Source organism: Ambystoma mexicanum, chromosome 5p (assembly GCF_040938575.1).
Source record: "Ambystoma mexicanum isolate Mex_15411 chromosome 5p, UKY_AmexF1_1, whole genome shotgun sequence".
NCBI lineage: Eukaryota > Metazoa > Chordata > Amphibia > Caudata > Ambystomatidae > Ambystoma > Ambystoma mexicanum.
Genome location: NC_090930.1, coordinates 1,258,551,913 through 1,258,566,211, shown reverse-complemented (window position 1 = coordinate 1,258,566,211; position 14,299 = coordinate 1,258,551,913).

Sequence of the window (14,299 nt, the reverse complement as noted above, 5' to 3'; positions counted from 1 at the left end):
AGAGGGCCTTAGACCTATATTCAGAAACACCACAATTTCACATATAGCATTCTCAATAACCTGTGGAATTGTCATTGATTTATATACATCAGTCAACTATGCTTCCATAGGCCTCATTACAAATGTATTACTGGTTCATGGACCCCCAGTAATCTATATTTTGTATTACATTCCACTCAGACACCATGCACTGAGTGGAATAAACTTCCGGATTGATTAAGGCATCAGAACTCCTTGTATGACTTTAAGAAAGAACTTAAAACACATCTCTTTACCTAATCTATACTTGGAGAACCTATCCGCTATGACTCCTCGATCCACCATTATCTAGAATCCTGCAATTTTGATCTCAAGGGTTCACCCAGTTGTAAACACTCGGTCTTCCCCTCTCTTCTCTTACCTTTCTTCTCCCAATAGAAGGATACGTCTTTGTGTTTTACTGTTGTATACTACCTGTTTGTCTGATCTGCACCTTTATGCCTGAGGGTTAATAGCGCGCACTACAAATGTAATGTAATGTAATGAGTGAACACACGCACACAGCTATTTATCACTGCTAGTCTATCTATTCCATCCGCATGGGAAACATGGCACATGTATTACCTAAAAATCTTCCCCCTTTTCTGAGATATTATTCTAAATGCACCAAGAAAAGACAAAAATAAAAACACTGTACACGATCTGCGTATATCATTTGTATTATAACAGTTGCATTTCAAAGTAAAGCTCTTACCCTTTTTTACATTGGGGTTACGGCATTGTCTGTAACAAAAAGAAGAGACAAAATACAGCTACAGAACAACATTCACTTTGCAACATTACAGTGTGGCAATTAAACACAGGGGATTCCCTTTTTCTAATCTGCCTGCCTGATATTTTTAGAAGGTCATTCGTACAGCAGCATGCAGTAACCTCAATTCAATTTGGATATTTACCAATTATCTGTCCCCCACGCGACCTCCCTTTGCTCGCCTCCGAAGAATGGGCCCAGGGTTGTCTTTGTAATCTTAAAAGCTTGAAGTGCACAGCGAGAACATGGAATTCTGAAGCCGGTGCTAAGTGAGACTGGGCACGCCTGTCTCACACCCCAGTCTCAGATCCTCCATCTCGGCAGCTCAGCAAAAGCGATCTGAACTTTTTTCTGTCAGACTTTGCCCAGCACAACTCTGCTGCTGACGCAGCCTATCTGCAGATATACTTCCCTCCAATCATATTAGCAGAAGTGTATTAGGTTGACACCCCTGTGTCACAAACAATGGGATCTTCATACTGTAATAACTGTTTCTGTTTGATTTCCTGTTGCCTTCATGTCCTTCACATTCAGCACAGCCAGAGAAAATCAGAGAAAAATGCATGTTTAAAACGAAGTTCAAAACATGTTTTCCACCTCATTTCCACATAGAGATTACATTATAATGTTACTGAGTTAGTACTAGTGATTAATATTTGTTAATTAAGTCAGTCAATTAGATAGCTAATGTAGTCTTGTGTGAATGAGGCATTTCAAGTAAGACAAAAAAAATTGTTGCACATTTACTCTCTATAATGAGCTTTTTGGCTGCAACATGAATTCCATACCTTGCATGCCTCCTCCAGCCATATATTCATCTGTTCTGTTGGCAACATAAAATGGCTATATGTGTGTGCCACATTCAGTGAAGCACTATATTTCAAAACACTATAAATTATACTACATTATCCTTCCTTTTCTGACAATTTGGCACCGGTCCAAGCCACAATTGGAAGAAATCCAACTTGTGCTCCTTTTTCCTTTTTCATCATAGTAATTCAACAAAATGAATATTCACACATTTCACAATAAATCACTGTTCAACCACCGTAATATCAAAATTAATCTCTGAGTCCATCAGTCCTTATAAAGTATTTTACACATTTCTTCCCAATTGAAGTGTTTATAGTCCAATGTCTTGTTCTTATACTTGAAGTCAAACATAAAACAATAAAATAAAATAAATAATTAAAACAAAGAATTAACATAACAAATTAAAATAATTAATTAAAACAATACAGATGTGGAACTCCATACTCCAGGATACATTGGAATTAATGCACCAACAATGCTGCAAGTTCATTGTTCTTCTACTGTTGTCTGCCTCTGAGACGTCCCGACCAGCAACATCACATCATCTGGTTCATTTGGGGCACTCTTTCATCCTGGCACTGTTGGATGCTTTTTCTATAGGAGTCGTCTCTTTTGGCATCCCGGTTACTTTGTCGTCACCTCCACCCGGAGGCAGGCATCACTTGATCTTCATCCAGGGGACTCCAGGACTCCATTGTCTCCCGTGTCCTCCGGTCCCGTGACATCTGACCGAAGATTTGTTAGTGTTCTAAATCAAATAGAAAAGAAACAAATTAAATATATAGCACAATACTAATTTCCCCCTTTTGCCAAAAAAAAAAATATATCCATGTGCTTTGCAAAACATTTTGCCCTTTTTCTTTCGCCTTTCGAAAAAACATACATTAAGCATCATTGATCATTTAACATAATTCAACTTTGTAAAAATAATATCACTAGTTTCAACCCTCGTTTAATGATCATCACATATAGTCATTTTATTCACATCTATCCTATTACAACAATCACTTCTATTTTTATTTCTCTGTTATGGTCCTATAAATAGACTCATGTGTCTTCTTTCATGTATTTAAGGGACTTTATCTGTTTCTACACACTCAAGCCTCTTTACCTTGTCTTTGGTGTGCCAGGGTTTAATTTGATTTACGTGAGCAAACTGTTCTGTTACTGTTTCACCTTCAGTTTTTAAAATGTTGTACACCACTGGAGTTATCTATAATTCGAAATGGCTCCTGCCAGGCTGCCAGAAATTTAGAATTTTTCTGTTTACCTTTTTCAAATTAAATTTATACACCTGATCCCCCACACAATTCTGTTTCACCAATGTCTTTTTATCATAATATGACTTTGCACTGTCAGCAGCCCTTTCTAGATTCCGCTGCACAAAAGCAAATGCATGTTGTAAATGCTTCCTCAGCTCATCCATGTATTCATGAACTGTAGATGTGCTCACAAGTGTCTGCTCATGTGTTCTGTATAGCAGGTGTTGCGGCAACACCATTTTCCTACCTGTCAAATACTTCATGAGGGCTAATACCTGTTGCATTTGGTAGTCGTTGATCTGAGTGCCATCAAAACCAAAGGTAAACATAAATCCCAGCTGCAACCTGCCTCTGCTACAAACTTCTTTAATATATCCACAACATATCTATTACAGCATTCCACTTCACCAGAAGAAGCGGGTCTATATGCAATATGTAATTTTCTTTCCACTCCCATTATTTGCCATGCCTTACTCAGAGCGCTTGTGAAATTACTTCCTCTGTCTGATTCTATTCTTTGTGATAACCCAAAGCTTGAAAATATATGATTCACCAGTAATGTAGCTGCTGTTTGCGCACTACAATCTGGTGCAGGAATACACTCTATCCATTTTGACATTAAACAGACCACACTCAAAATATACCGTTTCCCCCTGCTCGAGCTCTTTACAGGCCCTACATAGTCTATTTGCAAATCTGACCATGGAAGAGTTAAGCCTCTTTTCATTAATGGGGCTCTATGCATCGGTGAAGCAGGTTTAAATTGGGCACATACTAGACATCCTCTAGTATATAATCCTACATCTTGGGACATATGTGGCCAGTAAGCATCATCTTCAGTATCTCCAATGTTTTTTGTGAACCTCTGTGTCCTGCAGTTATTGCATCATGTGCATGGTGTAGCATCAGCCCTCTGAATGAAAGGGGTACCACCCACTGTATTTTTCCTGTTATGGACTCTCTAATCATGAGCCAATCCTGTAATCTAATTTGTTTCTTATTCTTTAATAGCACCCTCAACTCTTCTTTTCCCACACAATCATTTTCTGTCAAAGGGTTTTGTTCAGGGTCTATCAAATGATTATAATAGAATCCCAAAATTGGATCATCCTTTTGTGCCTTAATCAGATCTTGATCTGGTGTATCGTAACTCCACTGTACAACTGGTTGTTTTACCTCCTTTGGAGCTTTAGAGCGTGTAACTGCATCAATTTGTATTTCACCAAGTACATGTTCAATAGGTAGCAATTCTCCCATCACAGCCCCAATTTTAGCTAAATGATCTGCCTTATCATTTCCTTCCTTATCCTCTCCTGGACTTTTTAAATGTCCACAAATATTTCTCCAGTTTATTGTCAAATCATTCTCCGACACCAATTTGTCTATGGCTTGTATCATTTTTCCATGTTTAAGGGGCTTTTTATTGTATGTAATCATGCCTCTCACTTTCCAGCTATGTAAATTTTCCACAAAGCTATTTCGTGCATAATCAGAATCAGTCACCAGGACTATTTCACTAAATTTATTATCAACTGCAGTAGTAATTGCTTTATAAATGGCTGCCAATTCCGCTACTTCACTGCTCCTAGCTCCAACTCTCATCCCTATACTGGGGATGTCTTCACATTTCAACCAGACATTTCCTATTCCTGACACCAATTGTTTATTACTGTCATTTTCAATGTGAAAAGCACAACCGTCAACATATACAGTCGGCAAATCCTTGCATGTCTTTCATCAAAAGCTTTGTGTGGTGATAGCCCAAATTCCTGTAAACCAGATTCCACCTCCACTTCATTTGATACATGTTCAGCTGCACAGTCATGTAGATCTGCCAAACCTTGAGCACTGGGCTCTTTTTATTTTGGCCATATCTCACTTCTACAGGAAAACTTTGTAATGCCAGCGTCCATGAAGTGATTCTGGACTGTGCTAGGTTGCCTGACCTGATTCTCTTACTCTCTAAAAACTGCAAAGGTTGATGATTTGTCTGAATATTCACCTTTTCTCCCTGAACAATGGGGCGGAAATGCTTTAGCGCCCACACAGTGGTCAAAAGGGCCTTTTCACATTCACTGAACTTAATTTCATCTTGGAAAAACACCTTACTTGCATAAGCAATGGTTTTGTGATTCAAATCATGTTTTTGTGATAATACTGCTGACATACAATGTTCAGAGAAACTATTTCTATAAAGAAATCCCTATCCTTTATGTGGTATGCAAAACATGGCGCTTTTACAAGACATTCCTTTAATTTAGCCACTGCCTCAGACTGCTCTTTTTCCCATTTCCAGGGTGTATTCAGCTTTAGCAATTTAGTCAATGGTTGAGTAATGTCAGCATAATTTTCAATGAACTTTCTGTTATAGCCCGTCATTCCTAATAAACTTTTGAACCCTTTCACACTTGTAGGGTCTTTTAGTTTTTGTATGGCCTCTACTTTCTTCTTTTATGGGTTTAGTCCATGTTCAGTCACTTCATGGCCTAGAAAATTCACTTTTTTCTTGCACCATTGTGCCTTTTGTAAAGATACTTTGGTGCCTGCTTTTTGCAATTGGCCAAGAACACGTCTTATTTCATCAAAATGGCTTTTCAAGCTTTCATTTTTTATCAGGACATCATCCACATAAACTATGGTTCCTCTTTCCGCTGCATCAAGGCATGGCCTTTCTCAAAAATATTCCAAATTCACTCCCACTATTGACATACCCAAATGGAACTCTAACCCATGCGTATTGGGTCTTATCAAATGAAAATGAAAATAAATTCTGAATCTCCTCTGCCAATGGCACGCACCAATATCCAGAGGTGAGATCTAACGTGGTAAACACTTTTGAGCCATGCACCTGAGCCAGGCCTTGATCAATGAATGGCAGTGGCCATCTGGATGCTGGCACTCTTTTATTTAATTCCCTCAAATCTGCACATAGCTGCCATTGACCATTTGCTTTTAACACACCTAAAATAGGTGTGTTGGATCTGCTATGAATAGGCCTGATGATTCCCTGAGACTCCAAATTATCTCTGCCAATCACTCTAAACATGCCAGTGGTAACCTATACTGGCGCACAAATACTGGGCTTCTACTACTTCCTTCGGTAGCGTGGCCACATGTAAATTAGTTAGGCTGCAATCATAAGCATCTTTAGCAAAGACATCTTTAAACCCCATACATATTTTCCTCAATTCATTTCTATCCTCATCGCTGTTGCATGCAGCTGCTGATAAAATCTGCTCCTCTACCATTTTTGAAAATTCTGGGAAATCTTCTAGTGGAGGAATCTCTGTGCTTTCTTCTAACTGTGTGGCTGTGTCTCTCTGTAATGCTGCCACTTTAAAATATTTTGGTATATCAGCTTCCAAGTCAATGGGCTGATTTTCTGTTTCATTTTTATTTAAGTCAAATGTTATACAATCCTCTTGATGACAGCACACTGTCTCATTTGAATCATAAGAGTACAGAGCATTAATTTTAAAGATTCCTTTGGGCTGAGAATCCAGGTATTCTGGCAACTCATCCCTGGCATCCACATACTTTTCAGGGATATTTCCAATCACCATGTTATTTATATCTGCAGTATAATGTGATTTTTGTATGGCCATTCCAAATGAAGCATTTTCCTCTAAATGAATATCTTGACACCCTTTATTATTCACCATCATTTTTACAGACCCTTCACCAACATCTATCAATGGAATGCATTCACAATCCAGGCCTTGCTGTTTTATGGACTCATTCAAGCACACAAATGCATCAGAAACCTTCATCTGCTGTCCATTTTTGCACTTCAGCGTTATTGCAAACTGCTTAGTGAATGCAGGGATAATAGTATCCATCCTCAGCTGTAATTGAATTGCATATGGGACCAGCTGTGTTCAATGATAAGCCCTTCTTTTGTCTTCAAATTCAGGTGCCGGCCCACCTAGGTGTGACCATATTTTTTGATTAAGGATTCTATCACCATACACATTTTGTGCATGATATCATTGCCCATGTAAAATGCATTTTGTGTCCCACTCACTATCCAAACATTATGGTGAATTGTTTTTTGTCCAGTACTAATCTTCAGCATGCATCTGCCTGCAATTCGATTTTCAAAGTCTGGACGGTCCAAACCAGAAACATATTGGTTCTTAATTCTAAATTTTGAGATCTCCTCCCTCTCCATTATTTTTTGCAGCAATTTCTCATTAATAAAGCTTTTTTCCTGTTCAAGCGCTAAAGTGGCTTTTATTATTTTAGAATAGTCATTTATACCAATGTGAACCCATGGTTGCTCACCTTCCATGTGTATTTCAGCAAGCGTGGTGATGTGTTTTTCTGTATCTGTTTTAGGAGCAGTATTCTGTTTACATGTCTTCTCTTTTAAATAAAAACGTAATTTGTGCTCATCTATGGCAGTTTGCCATTTTTTCCTTGGGTCTAAATATATTTGTACAGATTGTTTCTCATTTTCACTCTGCATTTTATCTTGACACATCAAGGTAACATTGACGCTAGGTATACAGCTATTCTGGAGATATACCTCTACTGCATCATTTGTTTTGGCAACGATGTGACATTCAATTATATTGCTGTTTTGTGATTTTAGTTTCTTAGGTCTCAATGGTTATTTGGTTAAGGACCACAGTACGCCATTCACCCCATCTATGAGAGGAGACAATCTTTTCAGGCAATCTGTTCCGAGCATAAATGGAATTTCACAAATAGATGTGATCAATACCTCCTGTTTCATTCTGTGTTTTCCTATCTTTATGTCAACCTCGATAACATTTATAATAGGCACCTCCTCCCCATTAAAATTATGCACTGGTCCTTCATTTTGCTTCACTGTGATTTGATTCTGTGGGGATCTCCCTTCAATGATAATCTTTAGCAATTCTTTAGACATAATTGTGGCCTGTGCGCCAGTGTCAATCATTGCAAATGTATTGCATTTCTCTTCTACACTGATTTCAGAGCAAACCTTTCTCAGGCCTTTTCCCTTTTGGCCAACCACATTGGTAAATGAAAATATATTTTTCCCTCCTTTTTCCCCTCCTTTTTGCCCATTTCTGTGTGAGAAACTTTATTCATTCCTCCATGTTCAGAGGTTTTTTGGAGTGTGGCCACCGTTCGCCCATCCATCCAGGTATCATCAGAGGTCACATTACAATCCTTCAACTGAACATGTGTAACAACATCACTTGGTAATTTGTCATTGTCTAATTCTGTGCATTTGTAGTTACTTAGTATGGTACCAGCCTTTTTAACTTCTTCAAACATATGTGGCTCAAAGAATTCTTCAGGTGATTGACCTGTACCCTCTTTTTGAGTATTTATTTTTTCTGCCTGTGTTTGGTTATTGTTCTGATTGCCCAGGGAAGGATTTATAGCATCCCCACTTATTCGCTGTTCACTGGTATTGCCCATGCATGAGTCATTTTTCTTAAATCTGTCTCTTTGTTCCTTCGGAATTTCAGGTTTTCCTTTTTTATTTGTACAAATCTCCAATGTTTGATTTACCTCTAGGTTAAACCGAACTTCTTTCATAAGGGTATTTGCACTTCCTGACACATGTTCATTTACCAGCATCTTTATTTTTGAATCTTTATACATCTCAGAGTCATTATGTAAAATCACATCAGAGCAATCTGTTTTCTTGGCAATGCAGGTATTATAAGTACTTAGTCACTTTTCAGAAACCACCCAGTCATTGCAATGGCCTTCTGCCCCCTCCTTTGATGACTGTTTTTGTGCTGTACAGATCTTTCCTATTTGCTCAGCTAACATTTTTACTTGGGCCTTGATACACTGGAATCTTTCTATCTCTCTAGAATCCTCTCTCTGTGGCCTAGATTGATATTAGTTATTTTCCCCCTGATTGGATCTATTCTGATACCTCTCGGGGAAATGATTTCTATTGGGATTGTTCCTAAACTCTTGATTCATATGTGGAGGGGAGCGGGCTGCACCCATCCTTTGGTTGTAGTCCCCTGGCGGGGAATCATTGCACTGATGTGGATGCGTAATTCATATTCTGCCTCATGTCCTGTCTCTCATGTTGTGGGTACTGACCCCTATGTTAATTCCCATTAACAGTAAATTGATCCACATATCGGGCTCTATCCTGATTACCATATATCATGGTGTTGGGATCAAATCTGCTCTGTGTCCCCAATGTCTGGTAGGGACCATTATTTCTTTGATCCTGATTTTGTCTCTGGTTATTGTTCATACCTGACATATCAGGCCGATAGCCTGCCCCGGGCCTATCTCCTAAGTACCTAGGGCTGATGTAGCGCTCCCTATTACTAGGATCATGTGATTGAAACATTGGTGCAGGAAGTGTCGACCAATGTTTATTACCCCTTTGTTCAGGTGTCAAATTATTTGTACCTGGACTTTGAGCAGACTCAAGGGACATTTTGGCTGACCTGATTTTCGTCACTGTTGCTGAGGGTTCTTTACCTTTTGGTCTAGTGTCTGTCATTTTATCACTTTCTCTACCCTGACAATAGAGTACTTCATATAGTTTTGTGCTTTGGTGTACAATCCACTCAAGGGACTTGTCACAATCAAATTCACGGATCAACTGTGATATGATGTCTTTCTGTAGCCTATAGAATTAGGCAGTTTTAAATTCATTAGAATTGGGTCAAAAGATACATCAAAGCGAGAAAATGTTCTTTTTAAGTCTTGTAAAAACTGGTGAGGGGATGTATTAGGCCCAGCAGTGATTGTGTAAGCAACTTTCTTTGCCTCCTGCAATGACTGGAAAGGAGAGAAATTACACCTAATCTCTGTTTCAAACTCTGCCCATGTCATATTCTGTTGTTCATTTAATCCCCTTATGTTACTGGCTGTGGGAGCATCTAGAATTAAATGAAAATACTGTCTGTATTGTTCCTTAGGTATCTGGAGGGCTTTAAATATGTCATGCACCGCTTCTAAGTGATCCTCCATGCAGCATTCCCCTCCTTTTTTAAATGGTTTGATCAGGGCTTTGATGGATTTCATTATCTTTATGGGGCTACTTGTTGCTATGCATGGAATTGCACTCCTTGGTGATTCAACCCTGGTTCCAGGTGTATGGGATTGCTGGCGGCCCCCAATGGGTGTATCAAATCCCCCAAGGGCGCTACAACCAAGTTCAGTCACCGGCCCAATCACTGGGGCACTAGCTCTTTCTGTAGAAATAGGATTCACCTCAACTCCATTGAATGTGGTGCCCTGCCGTCTATCATGGGACCTGGAAATGCATATTTGCTATTCCAAATCCTTACACTTCTTAAGAAACCTGTCTGCCTCATTTTGAAAATAGTTGTTTTCATCACTCATTTTATTAATTACCTCCTGCATGTCGCACATTTGCATTCGGCATTCATTGAATTCTGTTTCTCTTGTCTCTTTCTTGAAACATTTTAACCATTTCCCGTTCCGAATTTTGGAGATCACTTTCTTTTTCATAATGATCTTTTGTAAAACCTGCATTTCCGAAACAATCTCATCTTTGTCTTGTCTAATGTGGTCTACCAAAGCTTTTAAATGTACCAATTCTTGTTCACTGTCCTCAAACTGTTTCTTGCTTTTGGACAATTGAATAGCCAGATCTCTACATTTCAACTGCATGTCTTTTTGACATCCCTCTAATTCTGCTCTTAACATTTCCTCCTTTTTACTTGCCCCATCTAGGTCGGCTTTTAACCTGTTAATTAGCTTAGTATCATTTTCTTGCATTCGCAGGGACCTATTCAAAATAAACCATGTCTTGGTGCATAGCCCTATCAGACAATCTTTCTCTGAATGTTTATCAGCTGCATTTAATAATCTCAGAAGGCAGACCTGAAATATGCTGCCTTCTGCAAAAATGTTGTCTAGTGGTTCTTTCTGCACTTCACCATAAATGCGATCGTGCCATTCTGTGGCATTATTTGGCAACCATGTACCATGTGCATATAACTTTGCCTCCAGATATTGCACTAGTTCTGGGAATGTGGCCTCTATTTGAAACATTCTGAAATGTGTTTTTTAGTGACACACTGCTATTATGAAGTGGGTTCCCTCAAATGTACAGATGGTAGTGTGAGACACAGTGGCCACGCCCAGTAAGTGCTCTATGATCACTTTCACGGCCAACGCACCATAAATTTGTAGGATATTTTGTGAAGATTTCGGGTCTGGTGGTATTTTCTTACCGCCAAAAATAATGGTAATTTGGCAATGACTATTCCTTGCATTTAGATTGGGTTTGGCCTTATTTCCTTTCAGTGACCATTCCTTATTACATTATATGGAATAATTTTGTGGTATACATTATTGTTGGTGATTTAGTGGTGAGCATGAGTTTTCTGTTTTATTTATGACCCCAGCATACACAAAACCTTACTTATTCTCATAATGTTCTTATGATCTATAGAGGGCCTTAGACCTATATTCAGAAACACCACAATTTCACATATAGCATTCTCAATAACCTGTGGAATTGTCATTGATTTATATACATCAGTGAACTATGCTTCCATAGGCCTCATTACAAATGTATTACTGGTTCATGGACCCCCAGTAATCTATATTTTGTATTAAATTCCACTCAGACACCATGCACTGAGTGAACACACGCACACAGATATATATCACTGCTAGTTCTATCTATTTCATCTGCGTGGGAAACATGACACATGTATTACCTATAAATCTTCCCCCTTTTCCGAGATATTATTCTAAATGCACCAAAAAAAGACAGAAATAAAAACACTGTACACGATCTGCATATATCATTTGTATTATAACAGTTGCATTTCAAAGTAAAGCTCTTACCCTTTTTTACATTGGGGTTACGGCATTGTCTGTAACAAAAAGAAGAGAAAAAATACAGCAACAGAACAACATTCACTTTGCAACATTACAGCATGGCAATTAAACACAGGGGATTCCCTTTTTCTAATCTGCCTGCCTGATATTTTTAGAAGGTCATTTGTACAGCAGCATGCAGTAACCTCAATTCACTTTGGATATTTACCAATTATCTGTCCCCCGCGCGACCTCCCTTTGCTCGCCTCCGAAGAATGGACCCAGGGTTGTCTTTGTAATCTTGAAAGCTTGAAGTGCTCAGCAAGAACATGGAATTCTCAAGCCGGTGCTAAGTGAGACTGGGCACGCCTGCCTCACAGCCCATTCTCAGATCCTCTGTCTCGGCAGCTCAGCAAAAGCGATCTGAACTTTTTTCTGTCAGACTTTGCCCAGCACAACTCTGCTGCTTACGCAGCCTATCTGCAGATATACTTCCCTCCAATCATATTAGCAGAAAGTGTATTAGTTTGACACCCCTGTGTCACAAACAATGGGATCTTCATACTGTAATAACTGTTTCTGTTTGATTTCCTGTTGCCTTCATGTCCTTCACATTCAGCACAGCCAGAGAAAATCAGAGAAAAATGCACGTCTAAAATCGAATTTCAAAACATGTATTTCCACCTCATTTCCACATAGATATTACAATATAATGTTACTGAGTTAGGACTAGTGATTAGTATGTGTTAATTAAGTCAGTCAATTAGATAGCTCTAAAATGATCTTTTTGGCTGCAACATGAATTCCATACCTTGCATGCCTCCTCCAGCCGTATATTCATCTGTTCTGTTGGCAACATAAAATGACTATATGTGTGTGCCACATTATTGCTGGCAATAGAATGAAGTGCTATACTTTAAAACACTATAAATTATACTACACCTCCCACCGCTGCAACTCCTGTGTTATGAGGCACTTCATTCTATCCCAATATTGTCACTTTCCCTGGTGCAAGTGTCTGCACTGGTGCCTGTAGTATGCTCACTGTACCCTGTGATTCTGCTCTCCCTAGGGCCTGTCTTTGATGCCCACCCCACATTGAGTGCATTGAACGGTCCTCTAGGCTATGACTCTCCACACATACTGAGGATATCTTTTGATATGTCTAACTAGCATTTAAGTGTATTTTCCAGAAAAGACACCGATGTAGCAATATGAACCAGCAAGGTTATCCCAATGACTTCCATAACATTTCCGCATTTTGGGTTCTGAAATACTGATATTAGCCGTGAGAACGACCTAGCATCGAAAAACGTGTCGGCTGAACATAAGATTAAAGGAACCAGCAAAACTTTAAGTGGAATTTGTTGATGCATTTTAAGGACAAATATTAGCAAACAGTGCTTTACCACTATTGGACTATTTGGATGAGCGAGATTTGCATCATACCAACTTCTAACACTATGCAAATGTTTTGATATTCTTTTACAGCCACTTAGCAAAACACAATAGCCACAATTAAGATATTTGAAGGCCTTACATTCAACCCCTGTATTGACATCCTGGTGACTATGGACATAAAATCCTTGTATAAGAATATCCCACATGGTCAGGCGATAGATATAATCAGGGAGCAACTGACTCATATGTCCACACAAAAAGGATACCGGGTGAGTTCATCTTGCATCTTATGAGCATAGCACTTAAAAGAAATGTCTTCTAGTATGCCCACCAGTTTTATTTACAACACAAGGAACTGCTATGGAAGCAGCATTTACGCCCAGCTTAGACATGTTTTTAATGGCTGCCTTCGAAGATGAATTTGTGCTGTCAGATAATAATCAATTTAAACCTCAAATAGTTAATTGATTCAGATACATAGATGAGATGGGGCCTCATTATAACTCGCCCGGTATGGAAACAACGGTGGCGTAAACCCACCGCCACCGTTGTTTCCATGCCGGGCGATCACAACTCCTGCAGGCGGAGGCGTCAATCCCGCCAGGTCTGACCTGGCGGGTTTAACACCGGCCACCTGCAGGCGGACGAGGAAACACCGGCACCATCACGAGATGGTGCCGGTGTTTCCATGATCCCCCATCCCATTGAGTCCTATGGGAATCAATGGGAATGGGGATTAACACCATTCTGCCTCTGGAATTCCCGGGACACCGGGGTTGTAATGCCCCGGTAATTCCGGGAGTCACGGAGGTGGAATGGTAATACGAGTCCGGCGGTAACCAGGTGGTTTTACCGCCTCAGTTACCGCCGGACTCGTAATAAGGCCCATGGTATTTATCTGCACACGGACGGAAGATTCTCTTCTCAACTTTTTTGAATTGGCTCAACGGATATCATGCCACCATTAGGTTCACTATGTATGTATGTATGTATGTATGTATTTCATTTTGTATAGCGCCGGTAGCCCGTGGGCATCAGGGCGCTTGCACTTACTCTACATCAACATCAGACAAACATAAGATACGGAAGTTGCAGCCTAATAGTGACCCCGAAACCTTCCTTTCCCCAGGCTCTTCATCTGAAGAGGTAAGTCTTCAGGTGCTTCCTGAAAGTGAGGTGGTTTACCTCTAACCTCAGCACTTCGGGAAGGCTGTTCCATAGTTTGGGGGCCATCACCAAGAATGATCTGCCCAATCCA